Source organism: Piliocolobus tephrosceles, chromosome 5, assembly GCF_002776525.5.
Source record: "Piliocolobus tephrosceles isolate RC106 chromosome 5, ASM277652v3, whole genome shotgun sequence".
NCBI lineage: Eukaryota > Metazoa > Chordata > Mammalia > Primates > Cercopithecidae > Piliocolobus > Piliocolobus tephrosceles.
In genome coordinates, this window is record NC_045438.1 from 158,991,759 (window position 1) to 159,005,561 (window position 13,803).

Below are 13,803 nucleotides of genomic sequence, written 5' to 3' on the forward strand. Positions count from 1 at the left end.
GGGGAATACCTCTCTATAGATCCTAAGTACTAACAGTAGTCATTATTTGACCAGTTTGATTTGTGGTAAATTTAGTAGACAGGATAATGGTTTTCACATGGTGTTATGAAGAACCCTAGATGACATATGTGTCACACAACTGCCATTGGTGGGCCTGACGTGGTCCAAAACATCAAAGTCAAACATCTCTTGGCTCATGCATCTCTCTTTTGTCTCTACTTTCTTGCTTCTTAAACTTTTGAGTAATTTCTTTGACAAAAGAACTCCTTCAGGGGAAAACTTTTTTTTTTTTAACCTATTTCTCTGATGACCTGGAAAGTTCCAGAGGACAGGCTATGGGGAGGCTGGAAATATGGGATTAGAATAGGGCTTTCCCAGTGGAAGTAAACAACCTTAAAAAAGCATTTCAACCTCTGGTGATGCTCCAGAAAGTCTTCTGAAGCCACCTTTCCCTCCAAGTATTGTTCATGGAATTTCAAGTGTGACCTGAAACTTCCAGAAATCTCCACTCATCGATCCTTGAAGGCACCTCATCCACAATGGACCTCATCAATTTCTGCCCTAATGTCACTCGCCAAATAGCCTCCATCTCAGTGAACATCACCCACATTCAGCCAATCACAAAAGCCAGAATCTGATGGGGATGAGCATAGAGTTATGCCTCTTCCTTACCTCCTGCATGAGGATAAGAAAGTCCTTGTATTTTGTCTTCCTCTTGGTTTCATCTTTTCATGCTCACTGCCATTTTTTCAACCCCTCAACATGGTCTGCCTGGATTACTACAATAGGCTCCAGACCATCCCCTGCCTCCTTTTACATCTTCTCCAGCTAATTCTCTCTTCTGTAGCAGCACATTATTTCTATGCCTTCAACATAAAATAACAATCTGGCATTCCAGGCCTTTTGGTTCCTTAAGTACGCTCTATCTTGCGTTTTGTCTTCCGTCACGTGATTTTCTCTTCCAGGAATATCCTCCTTGCCTCATCTTCACCTCCCAGCAGATTCAAGTAGCCCAGCTCACATGCTCCCACCATCTATTTAATGTACTTATATGACCACACTGAATCCATTGCACTGTAATTCTTTATTAATGACTTCCCACTGCTCCTGTTAAGCCCCCATCTTTAATCAAATTAGGAACTAGATCCATTCATTTTTGTATGCCAGCAACCAGTACAACAGCAAACACGTAATGACCACTCAGTAAATGTGCTTAATGACTGAGATTTGATGAATGAATCTTTGGTATTATTTTTAGTTTTCTGCTTGATTTCCATGTCATGGTGCCTTTTGCCTGACAAAATTTCTTCTCAACACTTGAATTTCTTCTCAACTTCACTTCCTGAGAGATATTTTTGCAAAGCTGCCAAGATGTGCAGTATAGCTGCCCAAAATATGTACATTTCAATAAAAGTGAATGCATATTTTACATTTTCTATTGTTCAAATAATGTTTTCTTAGTCCAGTTGGTAGCAATAACTGCATGATAAGACTGGAAAAATATCTTTAAAATATTGTTATTTATTTTGCATCACTTTTGTTAAATACTACCCTTCCTTGCTTTTTTATGCTTTATAACTTCCAGAATAATCTAACACTTACCTGTTTGAACACGTGAGTATGGCTAATACAGAAAAAGGCTGCTAACTTGAAAACTGCTCAATCACACAACAACTGGGATGGGAAGTGCACTCAGGACCTATTGGCCCTTTCTGGGACTGTTTTCACTTTTTCAGGTGCGGTGCACCTGTGTCTTTCCGGCAACAGGCATTTCGGGAAGACACCAACATCCAGAGTCAGCACTATGTCTCAGGTTCCTTTGGTGAGTTTTGCCATAATTGTTGCCACCAGTCCGAACTACTGTGCCACAAATGAACAGAACAGGCAAAAGTATGGGCTTTTGCAAGCACTGTGCAACTGCTCTCCTGTGAGCAGAGTTGAAAGCAGTAGTCAAGATGTATAGGGAAATTACACTAGATTTATTTACAGAAACCATTTATGTTGAACTAGCAGTTTCCTATTGTGTCAGCAATTTTCGATTGCATTTATTTGTTACTACAGTACTTGGCAAGAGTGCAATCCTATTAAACCTGCACAATACATTACACAAAATTGTAATCATTTTCTATTTTATAAAATAAAAAGAACCATGACATTTGTACAATTGTGGAGTCCTAATAGAATTTCAAGATGGAAATGCATAGTCTTGGGCAAACTTGTTCCGAATGTACTTTTTCTTTCTTTTCTTATCTCACTTCTAATGTCTTCTCTTTAGTTGATATGAACAATAACTACCTATGAGCCTTGACTTCATGAATTAAGATGAAAAGAAAGAAATTCCTGGCCAGCTTTCTTTCCTGCCTTCAGAACATTGGCTCAGCTTCTATTTTCCATAAACCAACAATCTTAAAGCTTGTTGTTTAAATAATTTTAAAATTAACTACTAGTGTTGTTATATTTATATCTCACAGGCCAGTATTATCTAAAACAGATAGAATTAAAGTTTAAATTTAAATCACTCTGTGCTACTAGTTGTTTTTTCTACAAGCCAAATTCTGCCTTCTCTTGCCATGTTCCAGAGTCAGCCTTGACCAACTCTGACTTTATTGAAGGAGGTCCCTCCACACCAGTGAGTGAGGTATGCCATTCATGTGGCTACCTCAAATTTTGTCAGATATACTTGCTGTGGCAAGGCCTAGGCCAAATTACAGTATGTCAACAAAACTATAACATATTCCCCTAAACCTCAATAAATTTGGCACAACCTATCTAGTACAGGACTTCCAGATTGATTTCTTGGTTGGTGCTCCAAATTCACATTCTTCTCTAACACTGGTTCACTTCCTGACTTACTGACTAAAGGTTCAGGTTCACCACCCTTGCTCTAACATGTTGTAACTAAGAGACTTTGGGCAAACTCATGAAATTTGTTGAGTCTTAGTATTCTCACCATTAAAATGCAACAATTAAACCTACTTCGTTATGAATATTAAGTTTTATTTAGATTCGATTAAATATATTTATTGCACATAGTGTGTATGCTGAGGATTAAGATATAGAAAACAGGCCAGGCTCAGTGGCTTACTCCTGTAATCCCAGCACTTTGGGATGCCAAAGTGAGTGGATCACCTGAGGTCAGGAGTTCCAGACCAGCCTGGTCAACATGGTGAAACTCCATCTCTATTAAAAATACTAAAATTAGCTAGGCAAGGTGGTGGGGGCCTGTAATCCCAGCTACAGAGGAGGCTGAGGAAGGAGAATTGCTTGAACCCAGGAGGCGGAAGTTGCAATGAGCTGAGATTGCGCCACTGCACTTTAGCCTGAGAACGAACAGTGAAACTCTGTCTTAAAAAAAAAAAAAAGATAAAGATAAAGATAAAGAAAGCAATTAGTACAGTTTCTAGGATGCAATGTGTGCCCAATTTATGGTTATTATTGAGGTAGATATGGTTGATATTGCTGATATCATTGTTATCATTACCAATCTCTTCTCATCTTCTTTGATGTTCTTTTATTTTCCTACTCATTGACGGGTGTCTCATTTTAAATAAAACTAACAGCTCACAAAATTTTTATTTTCATTTTGGCAATCATTATTTCCTAGAAATTCTTGCTAATATACCAGTGTAATCTATTTTATCAACAAACTAAAGAAGAAAAATACTATTATTGTATCAAGTGACACTGGAGAAATCATTTGACAAAATCAAACATCCAGTCATGACAAAAACCTTCCACAAGTTAGGAATCGAGGATAATTTACTCAACTTGATGAAGAACGTACACAGAAAAAAATCCTACACAATTAACATCACATTTTTTTTTTTCTTTTTGAGATAGGGTCTCATGCTGCCACGCAGGCTGCAGTGTGGTGGTGCTGCGATTTCAGTCTACTGCAACCTCGACCTCCTGGGTTCAAGTGATCCTCCTATCTCAGCCTCCCGAGTAGCTGGGACTACAGTCGTGCACCACCAGGCCCAGCTAATTTTTTTGTATTTGTAGTAGAGATGGGGTTTTGCCATGTTGCCCATGTTATTCTTGAACTTCTGCACACAAGTGACCTTCCCAACGTGGACTCCCAAAGTGCTGGGATTACAGGTGTGAGCCACTGTGCCCACTGATATCACACTTAATTGTGAAAATCTGAATGCCTTTGCCCTGACATCAGGAAAAGGCAAGGATGTGCACTATCACATTTTTTATCCAACATGGTACTGGAAGTTATCTTCACTGTAATAAGGCAACATAAAGAAAGAAAAGGCATACAGAGTGGAAAAGAAGAAATAAAGCTATCTGTGTCAGATGATATGACAATCTCAATATAGAAAACCTGAAGAAAAACACGTAGAAATCTTAGAGTTAAGTGAATTCAGCAAGGTTGTAAGATACAAGTTCCACACACAAAAATAAATAGCATTTATACATATACTAATAATAATAATCATGCAAAGGCCAAAATATATGTGCGACATTATATAAAATTGCACCAAAGGAAAAGATACAGGTGTATTTCTAACAAAACATGCAAAGGACCTATAGAATGAAATTTACAAAATGCTCGTGGAATACATAAAAGAAGACCTAAATAAATGGAGACACTTACTGTGTTTATGGATTAGAAGACTCAACATAGTCCAGGCACAGTGGCTCACACCTGTCATCCCAGGACTTTGGGAAGCTGAGGTGGGATGGATCACCTGAGGTAAGGAGTTCAAGACCAGCCAGCCAACATGGTGAACCCCCGTTTCTGCTAAAAACACAAAAATTAGTCAGGTGTGGTGGCATGCACCTGTAATCCCAGCTACTAGGGAGACTGAGGCAGGAGAATTGCTTGAATCCAGGAGGTGGAGGTTGCAGTAAGCCGAGATCTCGCCAACCTGGGCAACAGAGTGAGACTCCCTCTCAAAAGAAAAAAAAGGAAGACTCGAGATAGTCAAGCAGTCATTTATCTCCAAATTTATCTATAGGTTCAGGGTAATTGTAGTCAAAATCCCTGCAAGGCTTTTGGTAGACATAAACAAGCTTATTCTAAAATTTATCTGAAAAGGCATAGGCCCTAAGGGTAGTTAAAACAATCTTGACAAACAAGAATAAAGTGGATAAAAATTCTTCCACCAATATTAAGGCTATGTAGCAACAGTAATCAAGGCTGTGTTGTATTGGTGGAGAAAAGACACACAGATCCACAAAACCAAACAGAGGACCAGAAAGAGAGCCACACACAGTACTCAACAGACTTTGACAAAGATTCAAAGAAGGAAGGATGCCCTAGAAGAAGGTGTGAGAACAAATGGATATCCATAGGCCAAAACCAACCACACAAATGAAACAAAACCCAAAAAAAAAAAAAAAAAACTACCTAAATTTCACATATTACACAAAAATTATCTCCGAATGGATCATAAGACTTCAATGCAGATTATAAAATTGTAAAGCTTAAATTGGGCAAAACTGCTGGCTGGTGTTAGACTTCAAGATAGTGGTTACTTTGGGGAAGGTAGGACTGGTACTGACTAGGATGGGTAGAAGGAGAATTTCTGAGGGCTAGTAATGTTCTATTTCTTGATCTACATGGTAGGTGAAATGGGTGTGTTCACCCAATGGCAAAAATTCCCTGAGATGCACAGTTACCATTTATAACTTTTCTGCATGTGTATTTACAAAGAAAGTTTTTTGGCTTAGGGCTGAGGAGGGGACCAACAGGGGAGCCAGGGCAACCCTTCTGTTTCTTAGCAGTCCCATGCTATAACATTGGACTCTTCTTCAAACACCCTTCTTTGTTCCCCATTAACTAAAGAATGACATTCAAATGCAATAAAATGGCATATAAGGCTTTTTGTTACCCAATCCCACTGTCTTTTACCCAGCCACTCCCTTTACCTCACTCTCTGCCTCCATTCATTTTTAACTAATATTGGTTGGTTTTTTACTTGGTGCAGAGCATTGTGGCAGATGATCGCAACTGATTTTGGAGCAATACATATAGGGTTTTCTGTCTTGTAGACTTTAGCATCTAGTCAGGAAAACACAATTAAATAGTCAATTATGTTTAATAAGGTTGAGTGTTATGATAGAGAAAAAGTAGGATCTCATAGGGACATAAAGAAGAAACATCTAACTTAATCTATAGGAAGGAAGCAAAGACTTCTGGCAATTCAAGTGGAAGCTAATAAAAAGGTTCATAGATATTCACAAAGTACAATGCTGTGTGTGTGTGTGTGTGTGTGTGTGACACACAGAGAGAGAAAGAGAGAGAGAAAGATGTGATGTGAAAGGAAAATTCAGACAGAGAGAAAAAGAGAGATACCTTAACAAGTCACCGGTTGACTTAATTGTGAGAGATTTGTCTTACATGGCTTCAGTGGGCAGAATTAAACCAAATATTTAGACCCATAGAAACAAAGATTTATTATTTTTAAATGAACTTATTTTTCAAAAATTTAAAAATAACTAAATAACTTTCTGCACTTAGAATAAGCTATTATGTTGCGTTTTTAATTGCAGTAGCTTTTCAAACCAGATGACATAACATTTAAGCTTAAGAAGGGGGATTGGACTAGAATCGTTCAGATCCCTTCTGACACAATGACTGCGTGATAAGCATGGACTATGTACTGCTTATTAGTTCTCAATAATTCATTAAGGTGTTGCTACTTCTAAGGAAAACATTTGGATTATGATTTCTCAATAAATAGGACCCATATGAACACAGAAAGAGATTGAAATATATATGCTTATATTTCTTATATTACAAAGCAGTGGTTCCTTTTTTTATAAAAGTCCCTACCACATACGTAATCATAACTAAAACAGGTTGCATTTTTTCCGAGTGTGAAAGTAGTAGAAAAGCACGTCTCCTTCTTTTCTCCTTCACTTTGTAGGTAGTAGTGTTTACTGTTTGACAAAATACAACAAGCCTGTGCTATCATAAGGGGTTTTTGAATGGTTAGAACTAGAAAATAAGGGAATATCATGAAGTCTCTGTTTGTTCCCATGGATAGTCTAGTGAAGTTTCTAAATCAGAGAAGTTATATTTTGTTTGCTTCTGTAAATTGCTTTAAGTTCACTTTCTATTAAGCAGAGCAGATAATTATTTGTATGTAAGTATCGAGATATTTAGACTTCTGTCAACACGTGGCACATATGAAGTGGGCCTTGGACTTCAAATAATACTAAACTAGATTTCTTTCTTTCTTTTCTTTTTTAAAAATTATCCCATGTGATTCTTTAATTTCTTTTTATTTCTATAGATTTTATAGATTTGGGGGGTACAAGTGCAGTTTTGTTACATGAATATGTTGTGTAGTGATACGAAGTTCGGGCTTTAGTGTGTGCATCACTTGAATGGTGTACATTGTACCCATGAGGTAATGTCTCATCTCACTCCTTTAAATTCTTATTTCTTATTGTATCTGTCATCCAATTTTTTTTCCTCAATATTTTACTCAACCACTTTCTGCCAGAATATTCCTTCTGGGCCTGAAACCGCTGCATTTGGCCAAGTAATGCCATTCTTCTGTTGCAGTTTTGCTCTTTGGAACTGATCTGGAGATGTATGGGCCTGTTTTCCAAAGAAAAGCATTGTTTAGACCACCAAGATTAGAAGCTACCTAGGTGTGTTGTAAAGCCATTCAAAAAGTAACAGAGCAAGACTTGTGAACAGAAATGTAATACCTCAGTTATATTCTGCTTGAAAATGTAACAAGTATAGATGAGTTAAACAGGAAAAAATAATGTGTTAAGGAAGAGAGATTTAGGTTCCAATTTAGACAATAACTGTGACCATATCCTTGCTAGAGCCTGAGCAAAACAAATGAAATTGTTTGGCTTGTAATAATCAAACAGACCACAACCCAGGACAAACTTCAGTCACAGTTTACTTGCTAATGACCTCCCCGCTTCCTGTTGTCAGTACGCTATTGGCTTTGGAGGCTGAACCCTGAAAGCACTCAAAACCTTTGCTTAACATTGTATTCAATCCATTTCCAGTTTTTCTTTTCTTTTTATTTACAGATTTTTTTTTTTCAATTATCTGGTAATACATTTCACTATCTAGATTAAAAATATCTTGGAATTTTTATCCAGCATATTTGTTTCCTCCTAAGATTCTGAGTGCAAAGGAATAACAACAAAAGCAAGTTAAAGAAATCAATATGCAATTTAAATTGTAAAATTCTATTTTCATTAAACTGTTCTTCTATGTGGTCAATTATATATATGTGTGTATGTATGTGTATACATATACATAAGTAATATATACATATACATACATAAAATAGATGTATATAAAAGCAAAATAGAGCCTCCCTTTGATACAAAAATTGAAATGTGGTTTACTTTTTGTGAGGTAATAATGACACTGCATTATTTTATCTTCAACATTGGCATCGAGAAATTTTAAGTTGACCTGACTGATTTATTTAAAATAATAAAAAAAAGGAAGAGAAGGAGGGAGAGACTGAGAGACGGACAGAAGGAGATGAAGGGAGGAGGGAGATAAGAAAGAGAAAGTTGAGAGAGGAAGAGAAGAGAAAGAAAGGGAAGTGATAGAAAAGAAAAGAAAGAATCAGGAAATGTCCATTTTAAGCATCAGAGAAGAACTTGTAAATCAAGGTTAACATTGCCTATCTTTGGTTTTTCAGTATTAAATAAGCATAAGGCAAGACAAAGGTGTTATGTTTGGACTCATAAAGATCTACTGTAAAGTAACATTAATTGGAAACATTAGCAACAGGTGTTTTTCTAACAACATATCTGTCTTGCGGGATTAAAACTGCCAGTCTAGATATTCAAGTATTTTTGTCCTGTGGTTGATTGTTACACAGCAAATAATATTTAACACCAGCCAGATTGACCTCATTTGGTTATATTTCTTCTTCTTTAATGAATTGTTATGCAAAGCAAGGTGTGTGAACATATGTTTTCCCTATTACTTCTTTTATATATTTTTAAACACTTAGCCTGGAATGTTAAGCCTCATACGGAAGAAATAACATATTAGTATAGAGGGTATTTGCAAACATGCATGCTATGAATCATGTGTTAACATGATAATTGTTTCCACACACACACACATATATAGAACCCATAGCAAGAATGATTAAAATAATTTAAGGGAAACCTACCATAAATATTTGGACTCATTTTTTTTGACACAAACTTTTTTTGGCCTAGTTGGTAAATATATCCTAAAATGAATTAAATGTGTAAGTTTCATTGTTTATTCATGTTTAAAATTTCTTTTCTTTATTTAGAGACTCTCTCCCTAAACTCTCCATATACAATTGTGACTTTAGCTTGTTTATGAGGGTTAAAAATTCAAATAAGGTAAAAAAAAAAAATCCCCCAGTGAATCACTAACTAACCAAAGTTAAAAATATTTGACTCAGACCCTGAAAGTTAAAAACATCAGGTTCTGAAAGATGACGAGACGAGACAAAGGAAGTCCTAGAGAGGGGTCTATTTGATGGAAATGCCGGCCTGCAATGTATCCCCTCTCTCACATATATTTTCTACTCACCTTCCACTTATGTTACTAGAAAAACAAGAAAAGGCCTTTGGGTCACCCATAAGATCAGTTCTTTTAAAAAGAAAATTAGAGCACGTTAACCAATAACATATGAAGGTGCACAGCACAAGCATTCCTTGAAGGAACTTGAGCCAAGAACCCTCTGGGTCCAAAATATCAGTTTTACCAAAATATGTATTTTCTTTCTAAAGATATAAGTAATAGCACTCTATTAAGATTTGTAATATTCGATAAACAAATTAGGAGCAGGCTTCTAGATGCAAAATTATTTAATTACTCAATGGAAACTTGACACAGCCACTTTAGAGATGCAACAAATGCCATGTGTGAAGTCCTCATGTCATTTCCGAGAATTTTGCATTAAGGTGCATTTTGTTTTCTATTTTTATTCCTCCTTTTCACTGTGACTAGGACAGGGTTATGGAGGGAAGAAATGACAAAGAGAAAACCCACTCTTTCCTGTTGAAAATAGTGACAGCAAAGCTGTCTTACATTACAATAATCTTACATGGTAACACTAAGGTAAATACAAATTTGCCTTAGTTTGGGAAATCCTATTCCATTTTTTCTTCCTGCAATATATTTATGTATATCACTTTTAAAGTTAATGGTGTGTCCGAGTTTCTAGCATAGCTGACTTTTAGGACTTTGTTTTTCTTCTCAGTCCTACCACTGTCTCAATATGACATTTCTTCACATCGATTATTTCTTTCCATCTTATTGTATATTACAAAAATTCCCCCATTGTTGCTCTTAATTCTGTGAAATAACAGAGTCACATAACCAAAAGAACAAGAGAGGTATACACAGGAAGTCTAAAGAGTGCCCCGAGAAGAATAGAATACATAAGGAATGTAATAGCATGATGTTTGTGACATTACAAAAAGTCCAGATGTGGACAGCCAATTGCTCAGAGCTACTTGAAAGCTTTTCAAAGTTCCAGATCCTTCCTAGCTTCCTCATGCACCATTCTTCACTTGTGGCTCTTGTCCTCATTCTCACAATATGGCTGCTCCACATTCAGGCATCATGGCTGCGTTCCAGGCAGGAGGAAGGAGATATGGTAATGGTAAAAAAAAAAAAAAAAAAAAAAAAAAAAAGTGTGTGTCTGTTGATTCTGTCAATTGTGCTGCAAGATAATAGTGGTTTTCCAGAAGTTGTACCCAGTTGAGCTCTGCCAATAAGGTATAACCAGTACAGTTTATTGGCTAGAATTGAGTACCATTATCATCACTGGACAGCAGGGATTTGGAAAGGTAAGTATTTCCAACAGAATAAAACCAAGGTTCTGTAAATAATGGAGAAAGGGAAAGTGGTCAATGAGGAGGCAGACAGCAATGATAGCCCCAAGGGAAGAGACTGCATCCTCTTGCCTTTGCATTGCATTCACTAGGACATTGTGTTTGGGAATAAGTTAGAGGAAGAAAAGAATAGTTGAATGAGTAAATGAATGAATCAATGAATTGGCTGTTCTTCAGAACCGGGGTTATTATAATCACTTACAACTCTTCTGTTACCTGGCGATGTACATGGATAAAAATAGGCCCAGAGTGCTTGTTTTCCGAACTAAACTTTAGAAAAGTGACTGCCTTCCTAAACCCAGCACACGCACCTACACAGCCTTGTAGTAATCTAAATTTAAAGTTCAATGGCTGGGCATGATGGCTCATGCCTGTAATCCTAGCACTTTGGAAGGCGGAGGTGAGTGGATCATTTGAGGTCAGGAGTTCAAAACCAGCTTGGCCAACATGGTGAAACACCATCTCTATTAAAAGTACAAAAAATTAGTCAGGTGTGGTGGCACATGCCTGTAATCCCAGCAACTCGGGAGGCTGAGTCAGGAGAATCGCCTGAACCCAGGAGGCGGAGGTTGCAGTAAGCAGAGATCGTGCCACTGCTCTCCAGCCTGGGTGACAGAGTGAGACTCTGTCTCAAAAAATTAAATAAATAAATAAATACATAAATAAATAAATTCAGGGTCAAAATAGATACTTGAAGACAATTTAAAAAACTAAAAGGGAATGGGATTCTGAATTACTAATAAAAATGTTCATGTCATAAAAGCACATAAGCACACAATTTACATAGGAAAACCCTACTCATAATTTGTTTCAGGGTGACTTTGGCAGACAGACTTATAACCTTTTAAGTCTGTACTTCTTTAAGCAAATATAGCCATAATACAAAAACAATGTACATTTTATTTTATTATTTATTTTTGAGCCTCGTTTCTTTCTAAGTCTCTGTGTGTTTTCAGTAATAGCTCTTTAGTAACTTCCTGGACCTTTCTTTTTCTTATGCCATATACTGGATCAAAAAAAGGCTACCATCAGCATTTTCTCCTTTTTCATATTTCAATAATTATTTCTGTAAAGGTCTTAGATGATCAATAAGCAAGCTTAGTATTATTTATTAAAGTACAGAGGAGAACCCATAACAGTAATAAACACTGATTACTGATATTTTAAATCTCAACATCTTTTTTGGCTTCTGACGAGTTACTACAATCATATAAATTTTGTATTTCTAAAATTCGCATCTTAGGTTTTTCCCAATCTCTTTGGTGACTGCTTTTAAAAAGAATCATATGATTTAACATATATTCATTAAAGGAATTTTGGTGAGAGCTGGCCTATTTAATATTTTTACGTATTTTACATCTAATGCAATCTAAGATACTGAATTTAAATATCTTGACTCAATATTTTATTTCAATCATTTTCATTTCTGAATTTAAGTGATGACCAGATCAAACATTATGGTCTCTGAAAAGTTACACGTAGGAAATGATTATTTGTTTAGTTCCTAAAAATGAGTTTATTTCCACTCTTAACAACCTCTAGAAACCTAGCATCTAATCAAAGCCTTATTATCAATGACCTGGAAACCATAAAAGTCCAGAGAGTTGAGATGGTTATTTTTTAATCACATATCAGATTGTTATGCAGTTATCTTTCTTCTCCCCATTCCCAAAACATACAAATCTAGTCAGCAGTTTTATGCATTAATATGCCTGCTAATACAACATTTAATATAGAGAAGAAACTTAAAGATCACTAATATTTTCTAGCTCTCTCATTCTTCAGATAAAAACATGAAATTCAAAATGTTAAATAATTTTCTAAGGAATCCTTTGGTTGCTTTTGAAAGAGTCAAAAGTTCTGTACCCTGAGTTTTTCTCCACATTCTTCCTCCCCATTAACCAGAGGGAATCTCCGGTCACAGAACTTAAATGAAAGTCAAGAGGGTCGTTTGAGTCATCTGTCCCAGAGGTTCTCAACCAAAATGAGGCAAACAGATAACATTGAATCCATGCAGGAGTCTCTCCATTCCCAAGGTATGCAAGGTGCGGCCTGGGGTCTTTATACACCGTGGGCAAGTGACTTACAAATCCCAACAGATCTACTCTGTTAACTGTAGTTTAAAAATTAAATAAGTAAATAAATAAATAAATAAGTTCAGTGTCAAAGTAGATACTTGAAGACAATTAAAGATACTAAAAGGGAATGGGATTCTGAATTCCTAACAAAAATGTTCATGTCATAAAAGCACATATGCACACAATTTACATAGGAAAACCCTATTTATAATTTGTTTCAGGATGACATATAATTTTCTGTATGTATCATGGCAGGAAAATAAATGAGAAGATTAATTTATGTCAACGTACTTCCCCAAACAGAATCCTCTGTATTATCTGTGCGTGATGACCATTCATTCCAACGGCCATACGTATTAGACAGGAGAATGATCTGAAAGATGTGGGGTTAATGGCAGACACTGTGCAGGTCTCTGCCTTTGACCAAAATTCCTCCACAACTTCTCCGTGTGAAGAATGGTGTGGCATATGAATGTGCAAAAGGTTTCTGCCTCTCTTTAACAGACCCTGTGTGAATTTAACTTACTCCACAGACAGCCCTAGATCGATCCCCAATTCCTTAAAGTAAACCTCAGCATGGAATGAAAAAGCCGTATCAATCAGCATATTGGAACATAATACTTTGAAGAAGTAGGGAAGTAAAATAATTAATTGTCTGTTCCAGTCAGAGTCCTAGGATTTTGTTTGGTGGCCCTCAGCTGATGTGGTCTGTATAAAAAAGCACGAACATCATCATAACCTGAAAAAGAAAGTCAAAGCAAAAGCTCTACTGATGGTGGCTCATTTTGATTACAAAGGAAAGTTTACACATATTTAAGCTACTTTTATGAACTTTAAAGTTAAGTCCTATGCTCATGATTATGGGATGAGAAAACATCACATATGTAGTATATAT